Raw genomic sequence first — 17,828 nt, 5'->3', positions numbered from 1 at the left:
TTTCCAGTTTATTTAAATATCTAACACTAAGAAAAAAATCCAGTCTGGCTTCTCCTGAAGTCATTGGAAAGACTATTTTTAATGAGTGCCACATCAGAACCAAGTTTACTGAACCCAATCTGTTATTTCAAAGGATATGGAACAGATTAAAGCTTTTTTGACTTCATCTTGGTTATTTACTTACCATTCTCTTCCTAGTTATTTCCCATCACCTTTCACTCACTGCCTTGTGTAAGTAAAAAATTAATTCCTGCTTTTAAATAAACTTATTCCTCCTAAGGCAAATCCTTCATAAACTCCTCGATTATTCCATTTTAAAAAATGGATTAAGGCAACAGTGGCATTTCCCAATATCCAACTACTTAATTATGAGAACTTATGTACTTCAATTTTGGCTTCTATCCAGAATTTAATCTTCTTCTCCAGGGAAGACAATAGTTTGCATTTAAAAAAAAAAAAAAAAAAAAAAAAAAAAAAAAAATAAAAGGGAAGATGTGAAGGCTTTTCTTTTTTATTGAACTATTATCCAAAAGGTTGTTTAACCCTCTAGCATGGCTAAATGAGCAACTGCCATCTGAGCTGCTTACTGACCAGCAGTACTGCTTGTTATCATCCAAAGCATAAACATCTGCGAAGGCAGGACATTTCCTATCGCATTCAGCATTACCTGACAGATGCATTTCAAAGGCTTCCGCTTCAGTCTCTGGTAATAAGTACACTCTAATAGCAAGAAGGTCACACATCTATACCACATAAGTGTAACAACTTTCTGCCCTATCACCTCCACCACGCCCTCGCGTGGTCATTAAGAGCTAGTTTCCTTCTTAATGCATAAGGCTGAAAAGAGGCATTGATTTCAGAGGGAGCAGTCTCCCTGCTACCAGCTCTGGATCCTTTCCGATCACAGTTTATGGTCGGCAGGATAAACCCTAAGGAGGCTTGAGCTGAATCGTGTCTAGCAAGCCTGGGATCCTCAGGGATTTCCACCACAAAGCTCCATCGAGTCGTTACAGGATCAGCTCGTACATTTACTGAACAATTTATCACACTTTTAACAGCTCTGGGAGCTGCAGAAAGCCCTTCCGGCCCTTCCCTTATAGCAGGGAGTCTCTAGCTTCCAAAAAATCCTTGCTCAAGTTTTAGACATTAATCAATGTTTTCTTGATGACCCTTGCTCACAGAAAGCAACTAAACATATTTTAAAATTCGTCCAAGATACAGACTCCCTTCTGTGCAGAAGGTGGTCCTGCTACGGCCAAATGGTTAACTTTGGGCAACAATAGTGATTAAGGAAAAAGAAATTTAAGAAGTCTGCTAATGGTTCTTTATGACAGAGCCAAATCAGCAGACCAGCTTCACCAAAACTGTGCCTTGCATTGACAGTTTTCTATGAAAGCATATGAACTTTCAGAAGAAAGTACAGTCTACTACACAAGTAATTAGCTTGCAAGTTGCAGGGGGGAAAAAAAAAATCTGCCTGCAAAGCCATCAGTTGTACAAGTAAATCCTCCTTTACCCTTCTACCATCCTATGGTTTTGTAGAAAGGGAGTCAACTTTTCAATTCAGTTAATAGTGATGATGAAGTTACGCCTACAAAGAAGCCATTTTTGCACCCCAAGTCAATTTCTCCAATTTGGTACCCCCCACTTGAGGAAGACATACAAAGAATCTTAATTCTATTATTTCAGCACTTCTGCTGTTTGGTTGTTTATTGGGTTTTTGGGGTTTTTTTCCTTATTTTAGACAAAGCAAAGGATACCAGATGTGAAAAGAGAAACCCAAATACTGAGACTCAAGAGTTCTACAAAAGATAAACGCTTGCCAATTGCATGTAACCTCTCTTCCAACTGATTCTGAACTACTAGAGTAAGGGAAGTTGTTCTTTTATCTAAACATGAAGGAGAAAAGAAAAAAAAATTTAAAAAAAAATCTGTATCTAGGTTCAAATCATATAAAGGACTTAGTTTTAGTTAGCTTGTAGGAGAGATCATCTTTGGCAATTTGACTTCTGACAACAGAAAAATTAAGTGTGTATGGGAGAAATGATGCAAATGAGGTCAGAGAGGGTCATCTGCAAATGATGACAATGAAGTACCTTGTAGTAAGAACGTGTTTGCCGGAAGTTGCATGGCATTGTGAAGGCAACCTGAACACCTTCCAATGCCATCATCTGGGAAACAAGGTATTGCTTAAGTCCCACAAAACCAAGCTGCACAGTATCAGTTGATTCTTTGCCCGTGCATGCCATTATCGAAGTATTTCATCAAGTGTACCACCACCTGTACTAACTTCAACTGTTTCCCCCTGCCACTTTTTTTCTCCTGGCCCCCATCTATGAACTGAAAGATTATTCAAAAAATTACTATAGCTATGAAGACAGCTCAGTTGCAAAGGAGAAACAGTTGGGTAACAGCGAAGAACTACCTTTAGTTTTCAATATGAAGAATAAATTTGGAGTTAAATCTTATACAGATTTAGCCCTTTCACATGACAGCCCTTCAATAAATATTATGGCAGGAGTTAAAAGACACTTTTAGGAAGCTTGCAAAAATTAGTAAGAGATTTTGTTCTCAGCAATGGAAGGAAGAACGGCAGCTAGCATTTTTCCAGTTCTTTGGGGAAAGCTGCACAAGCAGTAGTAAAATCCGTTCTTTACTGAGAGCCCATTCTGATGCCAAGTGGGCAGGAGCTGCTCTTTAATACTCCTACTTAAAAGGACCAATAAGGCAGACTAAGAATATACCTCGTCAGCCACACTTCCTACAACAGAAAAGCCCTTTATTTGAGTCACAAGTACCAACTATCATGCCACTAAGTATTCCAAAAGATGTCATGATTTTTTCCCAAACTATAGCTCTGCTATAAGAACAGCACTGCTGCTTCTGATATGTAGACAGACGCGATCTGGCAGCACATAATTCCCTACCTAGACTTTGTTCTTGAAAGTGGTCAAGAGAACAACTATCTTGCAGTATTATAAAACATTATAGTTACATCAGTGATTCAGTCTGACAGTCTTTCCAAAAGCATCAACATAAACAGAAGAGGTCTTGTGCACCAGGTAGACATGCTGATAAAGGCATTTAACATAGTTGCTCCCACTACAAAATGCAAACTAGCTGAATGCATGCAGAACAAAAAGTGTTTTCAGATGGACTGAGACCAGGCAAGTTTATTCCTGTGGGTGGAGCATTTATTCTCAGGCTAACAACTTACCTAAATCCTAGTATTTGGAACAACAGTATGTCACCATTGAGTGGATCCTTTTAAAATCCTCTGAAATGACCCACACGTGCATCTAACTACCTGAAAGGAAGCATGCAAACCCTCTAGAGGAAGGGACGTAATTTCTGGAATAAATGACAAACTTGAAATAAACGCTTGAGACACTCAAGAGATCACATTAGAAAGCTTATGCATCTATTGGGTGAAGAGTTTTGCTACGGATCAATTCCTAATAAAGAAATCCCTCTCTAACCCTGACTCCTGCCCCTTTGAATCAAACTGTATTAGCAAAGAGCCTCAAAATCTTAATGGAAAGGGGACTGAAAAATTTTAAGTGTCTCGGTGACCAACCAGAAGTCAAAGTAAGCATCTCCGCTGCACAGTTTATCAGGCAACTGCCATCTTTGCAGCTGATGAGCAACCGCATACAACCTACCCAAGCAAAGCTCCACAATGTGCTTACACACTCTCTTTCTGTATGGCATCTCCCACGGCTGGCTGTGCTGACACACTTTATCCTAGCTGAGGGTGGGAGAGAGGTGCTGTATGCCTGCTGTATTACTACTCTGAGTAAAGCACAGCTGTGGCAAAGCTACCATGGAGCTGCCAGCGCTTGAGCTCTTTTCCCTGCCTCTTTGCTGCAAAGCAGCCAGGTCTGAACAAGAGCTGGGGTGTGTCTCATGCTCTGACCTGCACCTCTAAGTCTCAGGGCTGGTCTGAAGGCTTTCCACACCAGTGCCGCAGTCCAATGGATGAGAGCTTGGGTTTAGCAGAAATGTACTCAAAGGTGGCATTGAACCAATTTACTAGGTCTGAGGATCCTAGGCGCTCACCTACACACAGCCAGCAATAGGGCTGCCACCCAGCAGGTCTCCTCCATGGAAGACTAGGAAGACAGAGTATGCACAGACAGGGAAAATAAGGGAACCGTGCCTTCCTATCTTCCTAAAGATATGAAAGTCTCATCATGTTCCACTTTCATACAGCATCAAGACAACAACAACATACCTAAATGAGCTTCAATTTACTTTCCCAAATGTAAAGAACTAGGTTGCTTTAACTGTGAGCAGGGGAGACATCATCCTGTGCTTTCCTCAGAAATATCTTAGTTTCCCAAATGATCATCTTTGTCCCTTAAACTCAGAAGGATCTTCACCTGAAGTTTTAATTAAAACTATTTGTCTTAGGAAGTCATGTGGCTGTTTCTAAGGATGGCTTGTGGTTAAAACAATAGGGAGAGGGATACAGGAGGGAAAAAAATACTCTCTGCTTTAGTCATTCTTACTAGGAAGAAACTCAAGGGAAATAGCCTGGATCTTTTTTTCCCTTAAAACATACACATGCTCCAAAGCAGAGGTTAGCACCACTGAATGCTCAAAAAGCTTGACCTGACTATACAGTACAAATGTATCATCCAGGTTTATACTGCCAGTCATTCAACAGGAAAATTCAAATTCATACCGTCACAATTTACCAGTCATACACTCCCTACAAGTTACTCCCTTTGGGGCGGGGAGGAGAAAAAAAACCCACATCCTTTAAGGATTACATTTTGTATGTGCAGTTTAACTCAATACCACACACAGAGTGAAAAGGACGATGCACACCAGCCTGAAACCACTGTTAGCATTCACCAACAAAAATCCCCTTCCAGGTCCAGAGCATTGCCAACATTTTGGGGTTTTGTTACACAACTGCAAGAACTGTTTCAGCTCCCACTGTGTGCAATTTTCTCTGCTAGCAATTGTTAAAGACTGTTTTTCCTGCTGTGTTATGGAAAAATGGGAATGATAAATGTACCCAAGAGCAGTATTTGAGCTGAAGATTACTGATATCAAGTGCTGGTGTTTGGCATGAGATGAACTGAGTTCTGTTACGTTAGACAGCTTCCCTCTGCCAAAACCCTAACCTCATTTTTCCAAAGGAAAAAAAAAAACCAAACCCTCAACATAAGTAAAAACATTTTTAGGAAGGTTATCCACTTAAAAAGATATGGCTAGTCCCATTATTTGTTAGGCAGTAAAATCTGTAAAACCAAACCCAGACACATTTGATCTGACTTTTAGAAAAATTCAGTAGCGTGAAGACTTTAGCTTTAGCCATAACTTGTCTCTTCTCGTACAGGGCAGTAACACCAACAGTCACTACCGTGCTTTGGTCCACTTTCTTTTTAGTCAAGGTTGTTTGTTTATTCAGGCATTATGAACTGGGTGAAAGTACAGTTTTGCTTAGGTACACTTTGGTCACCATCAGCTCTCCCCTAGGAATCATTGTTCACAACCACAAAATTTGCTTATCTTAATATTTCAGTATATTCTCCTATTTGTACTGAACATCCTTTTTATCAAAAGGTACGCATACCACTGGGTTCTTTGAAGCACTTCAAAGCTTCGCTTTTGGAAAGCGGCTACACAAGCAGATACCCAGCCACAGCTCACCCCTGCGAGCAGGCGCCTCTTTCATACAGCGTGGGAAGTGCCTTGCAAACCCGGGCCTCGCACATCCAGCTCCGGCCGTGGATGGATGGGGTGGAGAGGAAGCACTTTACAGGATCGACGCCACGAGGATGCTGCAGCAGGAGAGGACACGGGATCGGAGCTCTGCTTTAGGAGGATGCTCAGGAGTAAGGTGGGAGAGGGGGAGAGGCAGGAAAGAACTAACATTTGTCTACATAAGTGATATATAGCTATGTAACTGTTTACTGCATTAATGACAAATGCAAGCACTTGAGTAGTGAAATACTAAATACAAGCAGCTTCTTAAAAGTGGATACAGAGCGTGAGGTGCACAAGTGTTCAGCCTGGAGAAGAGAAGGCTGCAGGGAGACCTTATTGCAGCCTTTCAGTACTTAAAGAGGTCCTATAGGAAAGATGGGGACAATCTTTTTAGCAAGGCCTGTTGTGATAGGACAAGGAGTAATGGTTTTAAACTAAAGAAGAATAGATTTAGACTGGATATAAGGAAGAAATTTCTTACAAGAAATGGTGGTCACCACAACAAGGTGGTCAAGCACTGGAACAGGTTGCCCAGAGAGGTAGTGGAGACCCCATCCCTGGAAATATTCAGGATCAGGTTGGATGGGGCTCTGAGCAACCTGATGTGGTTAAAGCTGTCCCTGCTTACGGCAGGGGCATTGGGCTAGATGATCTCTAAAGGTCCCTTCTAACCCAAACTATTCTATGATTTTAAGTGCAGAATGTGCTTCAACTAAGATTTTATCATTTTTGATAATTGAAACAGCATAACTGGGGGCTGAGACCTTTCGGTTTTTACCATTCTGTAAGACTTGAGTCTTGCAGTAGCCAAGTTACATCTAAAGCATTTACTTGTACGTGACTACATGTGATTTCAGTGCTTTTTTAAACTTTAGCACTAAAAAGGGGAAGTTCGGCACCCATTTAATATGCACATTGCTTAAGGCACTCTGAACGTTACAAAGCAACAGACATAAAATTGTTTTAAATGAAAATACTAAAGAAAAAAAAAAAGGCCATCTCCTGCCTTACTGGTGATACAATCCTTGACAGTCAATTGAAAAAAACAATTTTTTTTTGGTACGGTTTTATAATACAGCTTCAAGACTATAGAAATTACATAGATGAATGCAAAGATCATCCTTGAAATGCACTGATGCAGAGACATGCAAGATTTTTTTTTTCCCAGACTCTTTCAACTCTTCCTGCAATAATAATTCTTCTCTCCCCCTTATCACCTCTAGCATTGTTCTAGGGCATGTAGTGCAAGCACCTTATCACGAGTTTTGCTGCTGGACCTCTTAAACCCTAAGCCTGTGAATGAAATACTTCTATTTCCAGCAATTTCTATTTAAAGAAATGTAAGAGTGAAACAAGTTCATCAGCGCGGTCAATGAAACAGATACAGCTTAGGTTAAAATACCCACTCCTTAGGAAGCTGGTGGCTGTAATTGTGGTGTACCAGATTATGGATAGCAAAAGCATCTGTCCAGGAAGTTTGTGTTTGTGCAAGCATTATGCGCACTCTTAACCACTTAAGTGGCATGAACCACCTTTGCTGTTCAGTGCAATCCAGTGGAGGATGTTGTGGTTTAACCCCAGCCAGCAACTAAGCACCACACAGCCACTCACTCACTACCCCCCAGTGGGATGGGGGAAAGAATCGGAAGAGGAAGAGTGAGAAAACTCGTGGGTTGAGATAAGAACAGTTTAATAGCTAAAGCAAAAGCCACGCACGCAAGCAAAGCAAAACAAGGAATTCATTCACTACTTCCCATCGGCAGGCAGGTGCTCAGCCACCTCCAGGAAAGCAGGGCTCCATCACACGCAACCGTTACTTGGGAAGACAAATGCCATCACTAATAACGTCCCCCCCTTCCTTCTTCTTCCCCCAGCTTTTTATGCTGAGCATGACATCATATGGTATGGAATATCCCCTTGGTCAGTTGGGGTCAGCTGCCCTGGCTGTGTCCCCTCCCAACTTCTTGTGCACCCCCAGCCCACTTGCTGGCAGGGTGGGGTGAGAAGCAGAAAAGGCCTTGACTCTGTAAGCACTGCTCAGCAGTAACTAAAACATCTCTGTATTATCAACACTGTTTTCAGCACAAATCCAAAACATAGCCTCATACTAGCTACTATAAAGAAAATTAACTCTATCCCAGCCAAAGCCAGCACAAGGAATAAGCAGCATGGCAAGACATGTAATTTATAACTGTAACAAAGCCGTTGTAATGTTGTAAGAAATAATGCATGTTTTATCTGATTCTTCCCCCCATTCCCACTAGTACTCCATTTTCTTAATCCATGCCTGTAGCACATAACCAAGTACAGTTTGCATCAATAACAGATTCTTAAGCCGCAGCTTGCATTCAATACTTGACCTTGTTACTTCTGCAGCACATTGAGCCTCACCTACCTACGTGCTCTGATAAGCCAGAGAAGTCATAGTATCAAGACAACACAGCAGAAAATCCCTTAAAACACTGTAAGTACCAATTACGTTCTACAGTTACTAGAGAATAATGTAGTTCTAAAGATCTGAAGGTCTCAAATCAGTATTTTGCATTTGCTGTAATTTCATGATCAGTGATGCATGCATTCCTTCTTGCAGGCTATGAGAAACATTGTCGTGGTTTAGCCCCAGCCAGCAACTAAGCACCATGCAGCCGCTCACTCACTCCCCCTACCCTGATGGGATGGGAGAGAGAATCGGAGGAGTAAGAGTGAGAAACACTCCTGGGTTGAGAGAAGAACAGTTTAATAATTGAAATAAAGTAAAATAGTAATGATAATAATAACAACATAATAATGATAATAATAATAACAATATACAAAGCAAGTGATGCACAATGCAATTGCTCACCACGTGCTGACCGATACCCAGACAGCTCCCGAACAGCGATCGCTGCCCCCTAGCCAACCCCCCTCAGTTTATATACTGAGCATGACGTCATATGGTATGGAATAGCCCTTTGGGCAGTTTGGATCAACTCTTCTGGCTGTGCCCCCTCCCAGTTTCTTGTGCGCCTGGCAGAGCATGGGAAGCTGAAAAGTCCTTGACTAGCATAAGCAGTACTTAGCAACAACTAAAATATCAGTGTGTTATCAACATTATTCTCATCCTAAATCCAAAACACAGGACTATGCCAGCTACTAGGAAGAAAATTAACTCTATCCCAGCCGAAACCAGGACAAACATGCATCAGAGAACTCAGGAGACAAATGCCTGGCAGAACCACAGTGCATGCCTATGTTTGCTACTGTTGGACAACGACCTTCTTCCAAGTCAGATACAGATATTAAAAAAAAAAAAAAAAAAAAAAAAAGCAGCTTTGCTACATACTTCGCAACCGTACAGAACAGGAGAACATGAGCACTGTCAGCAACCAAATACCATAATCGTACCCAAGCATAGGTTGTGACTCTATGGTTTGAGACTTCTTTTTAGTCTGGCATAGAACCGATTTCATTAGCAACATTAAACTTCAATGTGAAATTTCACAGATCCTGGCAGAAAAGATTACCGTGTTTTTTTCATCGTGACACTTTTAATCAGCAGGCAATTTGACAACCCTATTGTGGAAACATTTCCTGATAGCATTAGGGAAACACCTCTGGCTCTGAAATTCAGAGTTGAGGTTTTTCTCATTAATGAAATACAAAGGCAGTGAAATCCAAGTGTCATAGAAGTGTTCAATCACAAATTAAGAGAAGCATTGGCAAACTCCTTATCTGACACAAAGAATAACCCAAGTAATTTACAGCACATAACTTTTGTCATACTCCTGTATAATACTGGAAATAAGCTATAACTTTATAAATGGACACATAAATTTTCTTTAAGTAAAATGAATTGGCTATTCCTAAAGATGCATTCTGCTAAATATAAACAATGATTCACAAATGTTCTATTTTGTGTCAATAAAATTAACAATTTTTTAACATCCTACTTCATGCGTAAACAGAAAGGAAATGAGCCATAAAAACAGATACTGAAACTCCCACTCCAGCATTACCTATTTGTTCTCTGCAGGAGCTCCCTCTTCATGGAGAAAGAAACTGCCTCTTCATCGGTAAGACTATTGCATTTACATAGTTAAGTAGACACAGTTGCTGTTAGATGTGACCAGCTTCCCAGCAACTAACTTCACCTGAAGCTCTCCCCACGCACCCAGAAACTTTGCTGTGATTAAACATTTGCTTCTCATACTACCAGTCTGAGTGGCTACAACTGCCTTTAAGTTCCTCTAGAGAAATGCAGCAGTCAGTTAAAAAGGTGTCCTCACACCTGCTTACCTTTAAAAAAACGTCCTCAGCAGCTGACTTCTTCATATCAAGTCATTTAGCAGCTTTCTCTTGTTCACTGTGGATAAGTAGCTGGCAAAGTATTTTCACTGCTGCTCTTAAGGCCATCAAAATAAAATCCCTTGCAAATGCCATTTGATGCCTTTCAGCCTGCCACTTGCTTCCAATTTCAGTCCAAAGTCTTGTCCCTGCTTGCCCGCGCTGTGCATACAAACTCACTCCCAAGCACCCTGTTGGCTCTCATTGTCCTATCCAGTTGGTTTGCTTAAACATGAGGCATTAAGCCAAGGATTATCTGCTGCAGGGCACCCTTACAATAAGGGAAAACATTGCATCAAATTTGACCCTTTCACCCCTTGTACCTCCAACGCTAACTCTCAAGTGCTGCTTTCCACCCTCCATCAACCCCTACCTTCCCTTCAGCCAACTCCCAGGACATGATACGATCCCTTCAACACCATGCCACCACGTCACTCCTGTGGCTGCCAACTCCAATCTCATGTTTGAAGCACTCCGAACCACACAAAGTGCCTACCTATCCTCAGAGGCCCTGTCACCGCTCCACAGGAGACCCAAATAAAACCCCAAGCAGGTGCTGGGTAGTATGGACACAGCCAGTACCCTCTGGAGGGAGCTAACTGGGCCAGCTTGAACAGAGGACTCCCACCTGTTTGGTGCTGGAGTCAAGAACCACTTCTCAGAGCAGATGCCTTTGGCAGGATATCTGTCAATTCAAACGAGAAGCTCTTCAAGGACAAGATTGTGTCTTTATTTATGCTTGCACAGCTCCCACTGCAATGCAGCGCTGACTCTAGCTGTTCTGCTGTGCAAGAGAGAATGCAACTCTTAATGCTATCAGCTTCATGGTAATTAGATTAAATCTGCCACTCCAAACTGTACTTCACACAAAACACTACAACATCCAGCAAGGCACACGCTGTTCGCAAGGTCATTATCCTCTGAGAATGTTACAACTAAGCGATGCCTTCATATGCTCATCGGTATCAATGTTTAATACTTACTGTTTTGGCAGTTTTGTTCCCCAAGAATGACAGGACTCCACTGTAACACACTGAGTTTAATGGGAATGGGTTCATAACAGATCTAAGCCCTGCTCCTATCTGAACACCGAAAAGCTGTTTTGGTGAACAGATGCACGCTGTATCACTGATGGAGGTGTCATTTCAAAAAGGTAGTGCTTTGTGAAATACAACGCATAGTCATAGGATTTTCACCGTTATCTCCTACACATGCCTCAATTTGAAATCCCAGCTACAATGAGTGAAGGTACCAGGTAGCTGCTCCTTGGATATAAGAAGGCAACAGCCTGATGCATATAGCTTCATACTACAATGGAATTTTTTTCCTAGTTTCAGCTTTTGTCTTCTGTGGCTAAAAGAACATAAAAAATCAGGCTTGACCTTAGCCCAAAATACTTGGGGAATAGGCCCCACTGCCCAAAGCAATCCTCCTTTCCTTTATCTCCCCCACCTTCATAGACCTCTGAAGTACTAGTTCCATGGCACTCATATCTCAGCTCTACCAGATACAGCAATGCTACACCCTGCACAAGCACCTAGCAACCTCGGTATTTAGGCAACTCGTAAATCTGTACTTATAAGGAGATACATATGCTATGACTTTTGTGCTCCTCCTCTGTACTGGATAAAAGCTTGGATGGGGGTGAGGAAAAAACAAAATCCAACCAAAAATAATGGAAGTCCCAACAATGTAGCTATTCTAGTCAGAGTTTCCTACTGAAGGATAAAATATTTTAGAATTGCTCTCCAAAGGGACTATTCCAGAATACATTGCAAGTACAACCCACATGAAGAGCCTATCCTGCCATCATTATCCTAAACAGTTTTACTATGGAGGCAACACCACAGAAGTCTCATAACAGTGTAAATAGAAAAACAATGGCAAGTAGAGAAAAACAAGGAATGATAAACCTATGACTAGACTACAGTTTTTGCATAAGAAAATAGGAGTTCCATGCAGCAGATACAAATCATCTCCATGGCTTTAAGACAGACACTTTTTGTAGCTTCAGTCTCTCATTGCAGCAATAATGATTTAGATATAAATCCTAAGCACAAAAGCACTAATATTTGTGGATTTATGTAACACAAGAGTTTTTGCAATTAACAAAAAAAACAAAAATCAGGATTTAGCTACTTATTCACAAGGGGAAAAAAAAATCAGTTTGCATAAAAGAAAACACTACATAGGTAAGGGGAATAAGAGAGAGACATAGAACACTGACACATTATCAACAACAAAAAACTTTTTCAGGGGGAGCAGAGCAAGAGAATGAAACAAGACATCATGCAAGTCATGCAAGTCAGCTCTGGAGACGTTCTAATAAACTATTAGAAACCTTAAAATAGGACACTTGCATGATTACAACAGCTACTAAACCCAAGTAGTTTCTTTGACTCCCTTCATTATCTTTCACAGCTTTATAAAACCTATGCTTAACTACAAGATAAAAGAAAATCAAATACAGAAAACTTACTTTTACAAAAGCTGTTCTTTTGTATCTATTAAAATACCGAAAGACACCATAAATTTCCATTGAAACACATGTAAGAAATTAACATAGATGAGTCCCTTTTCTTAGAAGTGTACTTATGTTACATACTCTATTTCCCCCCCAAGAATGCTGGCAACTGAGCACTAAGGAGGTGGGACCAAGATTTTTCATCGAAAACACCTGATACCACATTCAAAGGCTTATATAAAACATTTACTATTGGTGATGTTTGCTTAAGGTAGTACTTCAAGAAGTTATTTCATTACTTCCCTCTTAAATAGAAAATTTTTATTTAGCTTTTTAGGTGCCACAATTAATTTTGAAAACATTATGATGTTTTAGTTCACTGATCTAGAAGCTATACAAAATATAACTACTCATTTTTGTAAGTAAAATTACTTTTAATGTTTGGTGGTTATAAACTAGCCAGACAGTGACACTCCTGAAGTTTGTCTCAAAACTTACTGATATAAGATGTACTGTTACATTCCTAAATTGAAGCAGGAATAAATTTAATGTAATAACCAGTCTGGTTTGAGTCATCATGAAATTAAATATACTACCACTTTCTAGTTTAAGAATAAGAGTTTAAATCTGAATAATACTTTGCATGTTTTTAAATACTGATTTTTACACTATAATCTCATGGGTCTTCCTGACTTATTCTATACTACCGTTTCCAACTGTGTCTTGCTAGTACCATGAAGATGTAAGAACAATTGTGCCTCGGTTGTTCAGTGATCCTAATGGACCTCAGTTTTCTTCCAGGGTGATGTTTGCTTAACTGGTTGTCATGGTTTAACCCCAGTCGGCAACTAAGCACCACACAGCTGCTTGCTCACCCTACCCCCGCCCCAGTGGGATGGGGAGAGAACGGGAAAACAGAAGTAAAACCCGTGGGTTGAGATAAAGGCCGTTTAATAGGACAGCAGAGGAAGTGAAAGTAATAATAATGATAAAAGAATATACAAAACAAGTGATGCACAATGCAATGGCTCACCACCCACTGACCAATACCCAGCCAGTTCCCAAGCAGCGATCGCTGCTCCCCGGCCAACCCCCCCAGTTTATATACTGAGCATGACATCATATGGTATGGAATAGCCCTTTGGGCAGTTTGGATCAACTGTTCTGGCTGTGCCCCCTCCCAGTTTCTTGTGCACCTGGCAGAGCATGGGAAGCTGAAAAGTCCTTGACTAGCATAAGCACTACTTAGCAACAACTAAAATATCAGTGTGTTATCAACATTATTCTCATCCTAAATCCAAAACACAGGACTATGCCAGCTACTAGGAAGAAAATTAACTCTATCCCAGTTGAAACCAGGACATTGGTCTTCGTATATTCTTATTATATGCCATATATATGTATTACTAAGCTCCCCTTTACTTTAGTCGAATTTACTTACACTTGAAGAAGTCTGAAAAACTTCCTCCTAGAGGTACTCCTAGTGTTCATTTGCTTAAAAAAAATGTTGCTGCTACTCCTACAACCCTGTTTGATACTTATAGTTAATGTGCTACAAAAACTCATGAATTACAATGACCAAATCTCAATGCTTTCTACAAACCTGCCTATCAAGCTAGAATATTTCTATTTAACTACCAGCAAAAGTTGCTGTGCCACATTTGTTAGGACAACTTAATTTCTCCCTACTCCACAAAATCTAACTCTTGTAAACTATTACATGGGTGCTTAAAGTTTTCCCACTAAGTGTATGCAATCTTGAATCGATAGGCTTTTGTCCCATTCTTTATTTCTCAACTTTGTTACCACTGATCTGTGCTACTATAGGATAGATACTATAGTGTCCCAATTTAGGTAGAGCAGACCTGGATAAACATTTAAGGCTGAGCTACCACATGCTTGTTCATAATTTCACAGATACAGCATACAGAAAACTCTAGCTTGGAAAAGATGATTAATTTTAAAACACAATTAGTATATTTTTATTTGCTAGGGATGGATTAACAAATGATGATTCAACAGCACCTCTTTCTACAAAGAAAACCCCCAAATTAGTGTCAACTTCTGAAATTCAGCAACTATGACAAATTTATGGATTACAATAGGAAAAAACCCCACGATCCTACAAAAATAAACATTGCTTTCTTAGGCTAATTCTAACACTGTTAAGCAAGAGATTGAGGATGATCAAAGTCTTGCTATCTAGAGCTTCATGTAGAAAGACTTAAAATTGAGGATGAATAACTGGAAAAGTTAGGGGAAAGGAAATTTACACTGAAAAAATTAACTTTCTGTACCAACGTGACAGAAGGTCAAACAGCTCTGATGAGAGAGCTCAGATGAGGTCTCTCAGATGAGGGACAGTCCAGATGGCATTACCTTATAATAACACTTAACAAAAGTAACTTTTCTTGTATACTGCTTTTCTGGAAAGCAAACTTCAGATTTGGTCACACAATTAAAAATACTGTGGTTTCTCAAAATGCTTGTTTCTAATTTGATTAGCTTCAAATTTGTCTCTTCTGCGTTTAGGTACTAGGAGCGGTGTTTCCTTCATCATATCAAGAAGCATCCAACTGCAAAACATTTTGCATTTTAGGCCCTTACCCTACAATTATTTCTGCTTGTCCTATGTATAGTTTTACTGAGCCTTTATAACCCCATGCCTAACCATGAGATGTCTTGTTTTGATAGCTTTAAAAGCTATCCCAGTATGCTCTGGACTTTTAATGATCAACTATGACCATTCAGCTCATGGATATTTACCTGGCAAGGATTTTGCCACTTTTCAGCCACTGCATCAACTATGTGTAGGATCTGTATACAACAACTGTTCCATCTTTACATTAGTAGGTGTCTGTACTGCCAGATTGTGTACCTCAAGTCACAGGTGATTTTCTTTAAAATGAGGAAGGGAGGAAGGAAATAAAACACCATGATAACCCAAACAAAGCCTGTGTAAAAATGGCAGAGTTTACTTTACGGTACCTCAATGACAACCTGCCTTTTTTAATCCAACTATTTTTTTGGTTCCATTGGTGGTTCTGTTAATTCAGCCTAAAATTTAAAAATCAAGCTGTACTGGTTTTTTGTTTTTTTTTTTGGGGGGGGGGGTGTACTTTTTTGCTGACCGATAAAATCTAACAATAAACTTCTGCCTTCAGTTGCACTATGTTTTCCTATAGCTGCAAAGTTTGTCTGGAGTTTCATCAGGTTTGCCTGCAGGTTGAACACAGCTAACGTTGCTGAACTGGGAGGCAGAACAGGTCCACGGGCCACCCGCTATGCACTGACAACTCAATTAGGAGCATGTGAACATGCCTGGTTAATGGGAAAACACACAAGGGCTTTGGCCACGCACGAGGAACACGTCAGCTGATGAAGGTGTTCATTTTCTCAGTCACTGACTCCCAAGGAAAAACCCATGCCAAAGTTTCCATTATCTAATGAAAACGCTAATCAGCCTTTTCAAATATTCAGCAACTGTGAGTTGAAGCCCTTTGTTAATTTATATTACACTGTTTGATTATTTTACTTTTGCACCTGCTATTCAAGACCTGCTTGATAGGACCTTTTCAACTTAGGGTGAGAAAAAGCACTGCTGCAGTTAAAACACAAAGGAAAGACTGCAGGCCTGTTAAGATAATGTCCTGTCCCATTCAGAAAAATAAGCTTGGATGGAAGGTGCTTAACCATTTAGCAGTTTTTAAAAAGTATGTACGGGACACATGCTACAGAAATACAAGAACATGTGAATTAATGTGGTAAAATACAGCAAACTATAAACCACCCTAAAAGCTAATGGTTAAAATTAGGGAACGTCAGCATCTCTTGTAAATAGAGGTCTGGATTTCTCTTAGTCTGTAGCTTTCTTGTGGAGAGCCACAGTGAAATCAGTCACTGAATACCCAAACTTAGATGCAAACAGCCCTTGGCCTGTTCTCCCTTCTTTAGCTGTTCCCAAGTTGTTTCTGGTGCCGCTCGCCCAGCTCTTCTGCAGGATGTGCTGCTTCTCCCTACAGTTCGGTCTCCCCCTAAGAAACACGCAAGTTTATTTTAAAATAAAAGCATTATAACGGACATCATAAAAACTTCCAATTTTCTCCTTTTCTCAAAGAAATGTTTTCTTGCTTTCTTAAATGGTAACTAGCAAAATGCATGCTTTTGTACTTTGTCGTTATTCAGTTATGGCTATTGAACTGCATTACAAAACAACTAGCTAACCAAGCGGAGAGTTACTCTTAGCATTTTCTAATCTAGTAGGGGAAAAGCATTTCAGATCATAGTGAATAAGAACACAGTTGCAGGCACAGAAGGTGGAGAAGCTTTCGAGTAGTCTTAATTTGCAATTCATAACACATGTAATAATCTGCAAATCCAGATTCTTCAGCAAATATGCACATCTGCTAAATTTTTTTCCAACCACATTGCTTTAAAGCTTACTGTCAAAATTAATCCTGCCTGTCAACTATGGCATAATTTATCCGATACACTAATTTTTTCAGGAAAGAACAGCACCATGTTATTGCTTAAAAGCATCATATGTCATCTTGTAGCTCTATTCCAACTGGAACTTAAATTGCAACATAATTAAATATAGAAGCAGATGAAGTATAAATAACTGCAACTGAATGACTATATCAGAAACACCTTCACCATTTATCTCCATTTTATAGGATTTTGGTTTTAAAAATTTCAAGCCACCTTCCAATGTATTTAGCTGATGTGACATCTTCAGCCAGTTTGGGAACCTTTCCGACAGCCCTTGAAATGAAAATGAAGCAACTGAGAGAAACAGTCCAAGAAATATATCCAAAATAGCTAGCTGAGGCTTTTGCTGTTATCAGTGCAATTAGCATCACTGTTAAAGCAGGTTTAATTTCTGGAAACCTTTGGAGGAAGTCTTAAATAACTGACATCTTTCCCCTTCAATTAAAATATGATAGCTTAGCTTAAATTACACACAAACAGAAACACTCTGGCCAACAGCCTGCTGACTGCTAGAAATATTAGGAACTTCAAAACAGAAGGACAGCCTTGCAGGCTGCCTTTGCACTGGAGGCTGAAGGGAAGCGAGTCCGAAGGGAAGCGAGTCCAACGACGCTACATTTGACCCTTTTCTTCCCCTTCCCCAGGTGAAGACATTTTTCTTGTAACATCCTTACCAATACTTTGTACTCCTCCAAAGGAGAAGCAGCATATGGCTTGTGACAGGGTAAGATTTAAATATAGGTAGGTGTAGTAAGCAACGTAACGTGCTCGCCGTGGTCTTCTCTTCTCCTGCTGGTACTGGGCAGGGAAAATGTCCCCAGGGCCACCG

General features: G+C 40.2%; 1 protein-coding gene across 2 annotated transcripts in view; it reads right to left on the bottom strand.

Moving 5' to 3' along the window:
• TBC1D4 (TBC1 domain family member 4) overlaps positions 1-17,828 on the bottom strand; it is a 124,314-nt gene that overhangs the window by 78,396 nt on the left and 28,090 nt on the right. The gene's annotated exons all lie outside the window — the stretch shown is intronic.

This window comes from Pelecanus crispus, chromosome 1 (assembly GCF_030463565.1).
Source record: "Pelecanus crispus isolate bPelCri1 chromosome 1, bPelCri1.pri, whole genome shotgun sequence".
NCBI lineage: Eukaryota > Metazoa > Chordata > Aves > Pelecaniformes > Pelecanidae > Pelecanus > Pelecanus crispus.
Note: the sequence above shows the minus strand (reverse complement) of the source record. Positions and strands in the feature narration are given on the sequence as shown.